Below are 11,062 nucleotides of genomic sequence, written 5' to 3'. Positions count from 1 at the left end.
TGTGAGGGAGAGTGCTGAGGAGGTTAGGTGGAGTATAACTGTCTCTACCTAGAAGGTCTAGTACTAGTATTAGTAAGATTACAAATAGGAACAAGGCACCCAAGATATCCTTAATTTTGTAGTATGGATAAAGTGGGATTTTGTCCATATAGGATGAGATCCCTGTTGGATTACTAGAGCCTGTTTCATGAAGGAATAATAGGTGAAGAACTGCTAAAGCTGCAATAATGAACAGGAGGATAAAGTGGAACGTGAAGAATAGGGGAAGAGTGGCTTTATCAACTGAGAATCCTTCTATGAGTCATTTGACTAGGTTAATGCCAATGTAAGGAATTACTGAAGGGAGACTTGTAATGACTGATGTTCTTCAAAAGGATGCTGGACTATTACCTTAAATAGTAGGATGATTCCATTGTTTCATATTTCTAGGAAGGTGTAAGATCCATAATACAGGCCTCGCCCTACATGGATAAATAAGCAAAGAATAAGAATAGGAAAGGTCTGTTTGCATATACATATCAGATAATTCATCCATAGTTTATGTTTCAGTGATATGAGTTATAGATGAGAAGGCAGTTACTGTACCTGATGTATATAATGTATTGTTAAGAATAACCCTGTTGGGCTTCCCTGGTGGCGCAGTGGTTAAGAACCCGCCTGCCAATGCAGGGGACATGGGTTCAAGCCCTGGTCTGGGAAGATCCCACATGGGGAGCAACTAAGTCTGTGCGCCACAACTACTGAGGCTGCGCTCTAGAGCCTGCGAGCCACAACTACTGAGCCCGTGCGCCCTAGAGCCTGTGCTCTGCAACAAGAGAAGCCACTGCAATGAGAAGCCTGAGCACCACAACAAAGAGTAGCCCCTGCTCACCACAACTAGAGAAAGCCCACGCACAGCAACGAAGACCCAACGCAGCCAAAAAATAAAATAAAATAAATAACCCTGTCAAGATTTGTAAAATTAAATATAAAGCAAGGATGAAATTTTCATCATGATGAGCTGTTTGATGGGGCTGGTAGATCATTATATGCATTATTAACAATTCTGATTAATGGGTGGGATTTTAAAATGTTGGTCATTAGTGTTCCTATAGCTGGAATACAATGATGATTTTTCAAGTCATTGGTCATGATTACATTGCATTTAAGAATAATGATGACACACACTGTATTTGTTTTAAGTACTATTTTGGTAGTTTTGTGGGTCTTCAAAACCTTCACAGATTTATGGCGGGCTTGGGTTAATTGGGTTAATTGAGTGGTTGTGATATTGTAATGAATTTTGGTGGATCGTTTTTGTGCTTAATGGTTTTTAAAATTTGTTTAAAGAGAATGTGAATAGTTTCTGGTTATACAAGAGCTATGTCTACTAAGCAGTATCCTGAGGTTTGAGCGTCTAATAAAACCCTCTTAGGTATATTTCTTTAATGTTATGATGGACATGCAAATTAAAACCACAAAGTGACATCCATTCACATATAATAAATGGTTATAATCAAGAACAAACAAAAATGCTGGCAACAATGTAGAGAAATTGGAACCCTTACACATTGCTTGTGGAAATGATTAGTTTGGCATTTCCTCCAAAAAGGTAAAATACAATTAGAGTCTGGTTCAAGAACTCAATGCCTAGATATATGCCACAAAGAATTGAAAACAGGAATTCAAACAAAAGCTTGTACATGAATATTCATAGCAGCATTGCTTACATTGGCCCAATGGTAGAAACAATTCAAATATCCATCAGTGGATGAATGGATAAGCAAAAGAGGGTAGATCTATGAAGTTCCATATTATTCTGCCATACACAGAAATATAGCAAAATGGTGCCATCTGCTGTGGAAAAACAGTATGGCAGTTCGTCAAAAACAAAGTATGATTCATCACTTCCACTTCAGGGTATATACCCAAAAGGTTTGAAAGGAGGGAGTTAAACAGATATTTGTACACCCATATTCACAGCAGCATTACACTGGCCAAAAGGTGCAAGCAACCCAAGTGTCCACTGATAGATGAATTGATAAGCAAAATGTGATAATATACACAAAGGTACATTATTCAGCCTTAAAAACTAAGGAAATTCAGACACATGCTACAACATGTATAAGCCTTAAAGTCATTATGCTAAGTGAAATTACCCAGTCACAAAAGGACGAATATTATATGATCCCACTTCTATGAGGTATCCAGAGAAGTGAAATTCAGAGACAGAAAGTAGAATGTGGTTGACAAGGGTTGAAGGGAGTTAGTTAATGGATGCAGTTTCACTTGGAAAAAAACAAGTACAGGAGATGGATGGTGAGGATATTTGTACAATAATATAAATGTGAATGTCATAGAACTATATATTTTAAATGGTTTAAGTGGTAAATGTTATGTTCGATATTTAATCACAATGGAAAATGTGAATGAAGTACTGATACAAGTTACAACATGTATGAACATTGAAAACATCCTAAGAGAAAGAAGCTATGCAGAAAAGGCCACCCAGATCATATTCATCTCGTGTGATTTAAATCCATCAAGGCTGTGAAAATGAGGGGAAGTCTCAAGATTGCTTCCAGAAAAAGAAAACTGGGTCAGAATGGAAAAAGACATTTTCATGCTTTGGGGCAGGTGATGGAAGTGAAAGTGGAGCCAGTGGATTGGATTAGAAGGTGAAAACCGTAATGATTTCTCATATGGGGGTTATAGGGGTGTTCCCTGGGAGAGTGTCCCTTTTTGGGGTGGAACACAATGGAAGCAGTCATTGAAATTGGCATATGTGGTAAAACAGTGATGACTGGGGAATCTGAACTTACAGATAAAGAGTACATTGTACTGCTACTGCAAGTTTTCTGTATGTTGGAAGTTAGTAGAAAGTAAGTAACTTTTCAAAACATGTCAACACCATGCCAGAAGAATAGATAAGACATCAAACTTCATGATGAGGCGAAGCCCTACCCAGATACATTTCACCCAAAATGGTTAAGCTAATTGCTCTTGTAGGAATCATGTATTATTAAGAGGTGCTGTGGGAAGATTATATTATTAGCAGTCACTGTGTCTTGGGGGTTGTGGATGACCTGGGATGTGGTAGAAACAAAGGGATTTTTGAATTACAATTTTCCACACCAAACTGCCAAAAGTTACAAGTAATACATGAATTTAGTAAAGTTGCATGATACAAAAGCAATACACAAAAATCAGTTGAGTTTCTATACACTAATAAGTATCAGAAAGAAAAATTAAGAAAACAACCCCATTTACAGCTGCATCAAAAAGAACAAAATACCTAGGTATAGATTTAACCAATGATGTGAAAGACTTGCACAATGAAAACTGTAAGACACTAATAAAGAAACCGAAGGAGACACAAATAAAAATATTCTGTGATCAGGCACTGGAAGAATATTCTTAAAACGTTCATCCCTCCAAAGCAGTGTACACATTCAATTCAATCTGTAACATAATTAAAGTGGCATTTTTCACAGAAACAGAACAAACAATCCTATCTATCCTGTGTGGAACCAAAAAGGACCCCAAATAGCCAAAGCAATCCTAAGGAAGAGAGCACAGCTGGAGTCAACTCGCTCCCTGACTTCTAACTACACTGTGAAGCTACAGGAACCAAAACTGTGGAATTGGCATAAAAACAGGCACACGTACCAGAGGAACAGAACAGAGAACCCAGAAACACACCCACATGTATGTGGTCACTTAATTTATGACAAAGCTGCCAAGGACATACACTGGGGTAAAGTCCCTCAATAAACTGATGCCAAAAAAACTAGATACCACACACCAAAGAAAGACACTGGAAACTGTCTACACTACACACAAAATGACCTGAAATCCAGTTTTCCACATCAAGCCCATTGTCTGCTGGCTTCTCTGAAAACAGACCCCCTTTCAGCAGTCAGCCACATACAGGAAGCTTCTCCCCACTTTTTCTTTACCTTTTACTCCCGCGGCGGTGCCTCCCAGCAGGTCCTGAAGACACTGGCTCCTGTCTGCACGGACTAGTATGTCCGGAGGAGACCAAACTCCTGTCTGTGTTGACTCAGCCAGTCATTGTCCGGAAGCCAAAGCCCTGGAGAATCCTGAGAAGACCAAGCCCCGGTCAGCTGCATGGAATCAAGTCCTCCAGCTGAACACGCACTAGCCTCGAAAGTCAGAGAGGTGGACTTGGCTCCACCTGGTGGCCATTTGGGAAGTGCACGCCTCAGCCACTTACCTTCCACTGGAGGCCCTGCTCTCAGCTGGCAGGTCTGATGAATCCACTAAATTTGAAAATTCAGACTCACATGGAGCCCCAAATCCCATGACAAGCCACAAATGGAAAGAAAAAGATTTGCAAAACACTTATAAAGGATTTGTACTCAAATTATATCAAGAACTATAGAACAAACAACCCCATTAGAAATGGGTAAAATCTGAATGGAGACCTGGCCAAAGTAGATAGTAAGTAAGCATACAAAAATATACTCAACATCATATATCATTAGGGACTTACAAATTAAAACAATGAGATATAGCACTGCACAACTATTAAAACTGAACTCCAAAAAAAAAAAAAAGACACTACCAATTGATGGAGTGTGAGGAACAATGGGAACAATACTTCCCTGCCAGTAAGATGAATATACAGCTACTCTGCAAGGCATTTTGGAAGATTTTTCCAAAGCTAAACAAATCTCACCTAAAGAGCCAACATCCTGCCTCCAGTATTTAGACAACTGCTCTGCAGAACTAGGTCCAAACAAAAACGAGGATGCAATTAAGCACAGCATCTCTATTCGGAACGGCTAAAAACTTAAATCAGTGTGCCCTTCAACAGACGAACACATAAGAAAACTGGGGTACATCCATGTTGGGGGAACAGAATATGCTACCCCAAAATATGCCTGTTTGGTGTAAGGATTATTTTGGCTTGATGGATTGTTTTTTAAAAAGATGATTTCTGAAAACCAAGTCAAGATTACACTTTTGTGAAGGAAATTTACATTTATAAGGGAAATCTCCATTTAAAAAGTTGTCTCCCTCCCTGTACCAGGAGTAGACAGATGACTAAATCTCATGAAACACTTATCAATGGGGAAGGCCGGGACTTAAATCTGCGTATCAACCATGTCCTTGTTTTTTTTTTTTAATTTTTATTATTTTAAAATTTTAATTTATTTTTATTTATTTATTTTTGGCTGCATTGGGTCTTCATTGCTGCTTGCGGGCTTTCTCTAGTTGCAGCCCAGAGGGGCTACTCTTCGTCGTGGTGCACGGGCTTCTCATTGTGGTGGCTTCTCTTGTTGCAGAGCACGGGCTCTAGGCTCACGGACTTCAGTAGTTGTGGCACGCGGGCTCAGTAGTTGTGGCTCACGGGCTTAGTTGTTCTGCAGCATGTGGGATTTAACCGGACCAGGGCTCAAACCCGTGTCCCCTGCATTGGCAGGAGGATTCTTAACCACTGCGCCACCAGGGAAGCCCTTCTTTTGTTTTTAGGTGAAGATGGTATTTAAGGTGATGACTTAGGCCATTTCAGGGACTAACTTTTCCTAGGCATCGCCCATGCATATAGGAAGTACAAATGTTATTAAACTTCTCTTTGTTTTTCTGATGGTAATCTTTTATTATGGGGGGCACTTCTCAACCAAGAACCTAGGAGGGTAGAGGGAAAATTATTTTTCCTCTCATACACATGCAATGGAATACTATTCAGACATAGAAAGGAATAAACCATCAACCCTTGCAAAAAACATGGATTAATCTTACACGTATACAGTATTGCTAAGTGAAAGAATCCAGTCTGAGGAGGTACACACTGTATGACCCCACTTATATGACATTCGGGAATAGGCAAAACAAAGATGTTAGGGCTTCCCACTGGTGGTGCAGTGGTTAAGAATCTGCCTGCCAATGCAGAGGTCACGGGTTCGAGCCCTGGTCCAGGAAAATCCCACATGCCACAGAGCAACTAAGCCTGTGTGCCACAACTACTGAGCCTGCGCTCTAGAGCCCGCGAGCCACAACTACTGAAGCCTGTGCGCCTAGAGCCTGTGCTCTGCAACAAGAGAAGCCACTGCAATGAGAAACCCGTGCACTGCAATGAAGTGTAGCCCCTGCTCACTGCAACTAAAGAAAGCCTGTGCACAGCAACAAAGACCCAAAAATAAAATAAATTTATTTTAAAAAAAAAGATGGTAAACAAGTTATGGTGTGGGGGTTGAAATGTTCTATATGGTACTTTGGTGATGGATACTTGCCACTATGCATTAATCTAAACCCATGGGTTTTTACAACCCAACAAGTAAGTCATAATCCAATTTATTTAGGATATGGGAGTGTCACAGGATGAAATACAGATGTGACAAAGAATCTAACTGATTTAGAAATGTACGAAAAAAACTCACTGTTGATAGGGTAAAAGGTACTGACTTAAGTAACTATGGAAATAAATGGACCCTGTAGAGCAAAGGCAAAATGTGCCATACATAAATACTGGACTCTGTAAGTTCTTTCCCATGGTGGTAATAGCTAACAATAGTAAAACTACTATATCTGTAATCTAAAGGGAGCAAGCAGTGAATTCAATGTAGGACAGAGGTGGTAGGCTGGCATCTTACATTTGGAATCGCAAGTTACAGAGAAGCAAAGGCAGAAGGTTACAATAACCATGCAATAATGGATAGATTATATTTCCTCAATTTTAAAAACTTTTGTGCATCAAAAGATGATATTCAAAAAGTGAAAACACAGCCAGCAGAAAGGAAGAAAATATTTGCACATTGTATTGTATCAGACAAGAATCTGTTCTTCAGAATATATCAAGAACGTTTACAAAACATCAATAAAAAGACAACACAAATTTTAAAATGGAAAATGACTTGAATAGACCTGTCTCCAGACAAGAAAAGCAAATAATCAACAAGCATGTGAAAAGGTGTAAAACATCAGTTGTTGTGATGGAAATGCAAAGTAATACCATAATTCAGTACTCCTTCACACATACTAAAATGGTTATAATCAAAAAACAGAAATTAACAAATGTTAACACTAGAGAAATTGAAACCCAACATTGCTTGTGGAAATGGAAAATGGTGCAGCTTATGTGTACAATAGTTTGGCATTTCCAATAAAAGATAAAAATACAATTATCATATGGTACAACAACTCCACTCCTATAGACCCCAAAAACTTGAAACCAGGTATTCAAAATGTTGGAGAGGATGTGGAGAAAAGGGAACCCTCCTACACTGTTGGTGGGAATGTAAGTTGGTGTGCCACTATGGAGAACAGTATGGAGGTTCCTCAGAAAACTAAAAATAGAACTAGCATATGATCCAGCAAGCCCATTCCTGGGCATATATCCAGACAAAACTCTAATCCAAAAAGATACATGCACCCCTATGTTCATAGCAGCACTATTCACAACAGCCAAGACATGGAAACAACCTTAATGTCCATCGACAGATGAATGGATAAAGAAGATGGGATACATATACACAATGGAACACTACTCGGCCATAAAAAAGAATGAAATAATGCCATTTACGGCAACACAGATGCAACTAGAGATTATCATACTAAGTGAAGTAAGTCAGAAAGACAAATACCATATGATATCGCTTATATGTGGAATCTAAAATATGACCCAAATGAACCTATCTATGAAACAGACTCACAGACATGAGGAACAGACTTGTGGTTGCCAAGGGGGAGGGGGGTGGGGGAAGGATGGAGTGGGAGGTTGGGGTGAGCAGATGTAAGCTATTATATATCGAATGGATAAACAAGGTTCTACTGTATAGCACAGAGAACTATATTCAGTATCCTATGATAAACAATAATGGAAAAGAATATTTTTTAAAATATATATATGTATAACTGAATCACTGCTGTATAGCAGAAATTAACACATTGTAAATCAACTATACTTCAATAAAAAATGAATTAAAAAATAAAAACAGGTGTGCAAACAAAAACTTGTACACAAATATTCATAGCAGTGCAGTTCACAATAGCCAAAAGGTAGAAACAAGCAAAATGTCCTTCAAAGGGTGAATGGATAAATAAAATGGGTAAATCCATAAACTAACCTATACCATATAAAGGAATAAAGTAAAATGGTGGTGCCACTGTGGAAAACAATATGGTAGTTCCTCAAAAACTTAAACAGACAATTAATATATGATCTGTCAATTCTACTTCAGTATATATACTCAAAATATTTGAAAGCAGAAACTGAAACAGATATTTGTACAACCATATTCATAGCAGCATTATTCATAGTAGCCAAAAGGTGGCAGAAACCCAAGTACCCATCAACAGATGAATGAGTAAACAAAATATGGTATGAACGAATAAATACAATAGGACATGATTCAGCCTTTAAAGCTAAAGTAATTCTCATACATGCCACAACATGGATGAACCTTGAAGACACCATGCTGAGTCAAATAAGTCAGTCCAGAGAAGTCAAATTCAGAGACAAAAAGAATGTGGTTTCCAGGGGTGGAGGGCTGTGAGTGAATGGATACAGAGTTTCACTTGAGAAAAAATTTTAAAGTTCTGGACATGGATGGTGAGGATATTTGTACAACAGTATGAAGGTAGCTAATGCCACAGAACTGTACACTTAAAATATTTAAATGGTAAATGTCATGTCATGTATTTTTAATAACAGTGGGGAAAAATGAATTAAGTACTGATAAGTGTTATAACATGGATGAACACTGAAAACATCCGTACTGAAAAAAATCCATACAGAAAAGGCCACCCTGATCACATACGTGTCTTGTGTGCCTTAAACCCATTAAGGTTATAAAAATAAGGGAAAATCTAAGTAATCATTCCAAAAAAAAGAAAACTGGATCAGAATGGAAAAAGATACTTTCAAACATTTGGACAGCTGGTGAAAGTTAAAGTGGGCTTGTGGATTAAATTATAATGTGGGTACCATATAATTTCTTGATTTGGAGGTTATGTGCTGGTTTTCAGGGAGAGTATCCCTGTTTTGGGTAAAACACACTGGAGTATTTTGTGTGAAGTGGCAAATGTGAATACTTTTTACCTTTGTGGAAAATTTTCTGTATGTGTGAAATTACTAGAAAGTAAAGTACTTTTCAAAACAACCACGTCAATACCATGCCAGAAAAACAGAACACATCGAACTTCATTATAAATGCCAAGACTTACCCAGATTCAGTTCAACAAAAGTTGTGATGTTAATTGGCCTTGTAGGAGTCCACATGTTATTAAGAGACACCGTAAGAAGATTACACTAGGAGCCACCATGTCTTGGGTGTTATGGATGACCTGGGATACAGTAGAAACAGTGGGATTTTAGAATTACAACTTTCCACATCACTCCACAAAAAAAAAAAAACCCTGTTGGAATAAAATTTAGTGAAGTTGCAGACTATAAAATCAATATACAAAAATCAGTTAAGTATCTATGCACTAATAATGAACCACTAGGGGCCTCCCTGGTGGCGCAGTGGTTGAGGGTCCGCCTGCCGATGCAGGGGACGCGGGCTCGTGCCCCGGTCTGGGAGGATCCCACATGCCGCGGAGAGGCTGGGCCCGTGAGCCATGGCCGCTAAGCCTGCGGGTCCGGAGCCTGTGCTCCGCAACGGGAGAGGCCACAACAGTGAGAGGCCTGCGTACCGCAAAAAAAAATAAAAAATAAAAAACATAAATGTAGGAGTAAACTGTAAAGTGCCCTAAAGATGTAACTGTCACTGGCAAAGCCCATTAACAATTCCCAGGGAATAAAAATAGTATCTAGGTAATGAAATAAAGTCTAACCTTTAAAAAAAAAAAATGAACCACTAGAAAGAGACATTAAGAAAATCCCATTTATAACTTCATCAGAAAGAACAAAATACCTAGGAATAAATTAACCAAGGACATGAGAGACCTGTACTCAGAAAACTATAAAGCACTGATTTTAAAAATGGAAGAAGACACAAATAAATAGAAAAATATTCTGTGCTCATGGATTGGAAGAATTACTATTACTAAAATGTCCATTCTACCCAAAGCCATCTACAGATTCAATGCAATCTTGATTAAATTTCCAATGGTGTTTTTCATAAAACTAGAAATAATAATACTTGTATGGAACCACAAAGGACCCTGAATGGCCAAAGGGATTCTGAGAAAAAAGAGAACAGTTGGAGGCATCTCCCCCTCTGACTTCAAACTGTATCACAGAACTAAGGTAACCAAAACAGTGTGGAACTGTCACAAACACAGACACACGGAATAAAGGAACAGAATAGAGAGCCCAGCAATAAACCCACATGTGTGTGGTTAGTTAATTCATGACAATAGGGCCAAGAACATACAACAGGGAAAGGACAGTCCCCTGAAAAAATGGTATTGGGAAAACTGGACACTACTCTCCAGGTAATTAATTAGAAAACACATGGAATGAAATGAATATTGACACAAACTTTACAACTTATACCCAAACTCACCCAAAATTGTCCACAAACTTAAATTACAAAACTATAAAAGTTCTAGAAGAAAATGGAAAAAAAATCTACAGGACCTTGGGTGTGGAGATGACTTAACACACACCACCAAAAGCCTATCAACAAAAAAAAGTTAATAATGTGGATTTTATAAAATTAGAAAAACCACAAATTGAGAGAAAAATATTTGCCAAGCACATAGCTAATAAAGGATTTATAATCAAATTTTCCCAAGAACCCTAGAACAAAAAGCCTCATTAAAAATGGGCAAAGATCAGAACAGACTCCTGGCCAAAGAAGATATACAGAGTGTAAACAGGCATATAGGAATACACTCATCATATACCATTAGGGAAATACCAATTAAAACCACAACGAGCTAGCACTGCACACCTATCTGACCTGCTAACTCCAAACACTGACAGTATCAACTGGGAGAAGAACAACAGGAACTGTCCTTCTCTGCTGGCGTACACGTACAATCACTCTGGAAGACAGTTTGGCAGTTTTTTCCAAAACTAAAAAAGTCTTAGCATGGGATAGAAAAATCAGACCTCTAGTATTTAGACAACTGCTTTGAAAAACTGTGTTCAAACAAAAACTACCAT

At 38.4% G+C, this 11,062-nt stretch overlaps 1 protein-coding gene across 11 annotated transcripts in view; it reads right to left on the bottom strand.

Annotated features, from left to right (window-relative positions):
* ZNF19 (zinc finger protein 19) overlaps window positions 1–11,062 on the bottom strand; it is a 47,704-nt gene that overhangs the window by 7,625 nt on the left and 29,017 nt on the right. For 10 of the 11 annotated variants that reach the window (XR_009530701.1, XR_009530706.1, XR_009530703.1 and 7 more), the window contains 3 exons: window positions 9,172–9,291; window positions 3,939–4,082; window positions 391–461 (listed from right to left, as the gene is read on the bottom strand). The gene's annotated coding sequence lies outside the window, so the exon portion shown is untranslated. The remainder of the gene's footprint in view (window positions 1–390; window positions 462–3,938; window positions 4,083–9,171; window positions 9,292–11,062) is intronic. The other variant, XR_009530704.1, reaches the window with a different exon arrangement.

Source organism: Mesoplodon densirostris, chromosome 19 (genome assembly GCF_025265405.1).
Source record: "Mesoplodon densirostris isolate mMesDen1 chromosome 19, mMesDen1 primary haplotype, whole genome shotgun sequence".
In the NCBI taxonomy this organism is placed as follows: Eukaryota; Metazoa; Chordata; class Mammalia; order Artiodactyla; family Ziphiidae; genus Mesoplodon; species Mesoplodon densirostris.
Note: the sequence above shows the minus strand (reverse complement) of the source record. Positions and strands in the feature narration are given on the sequence as shown.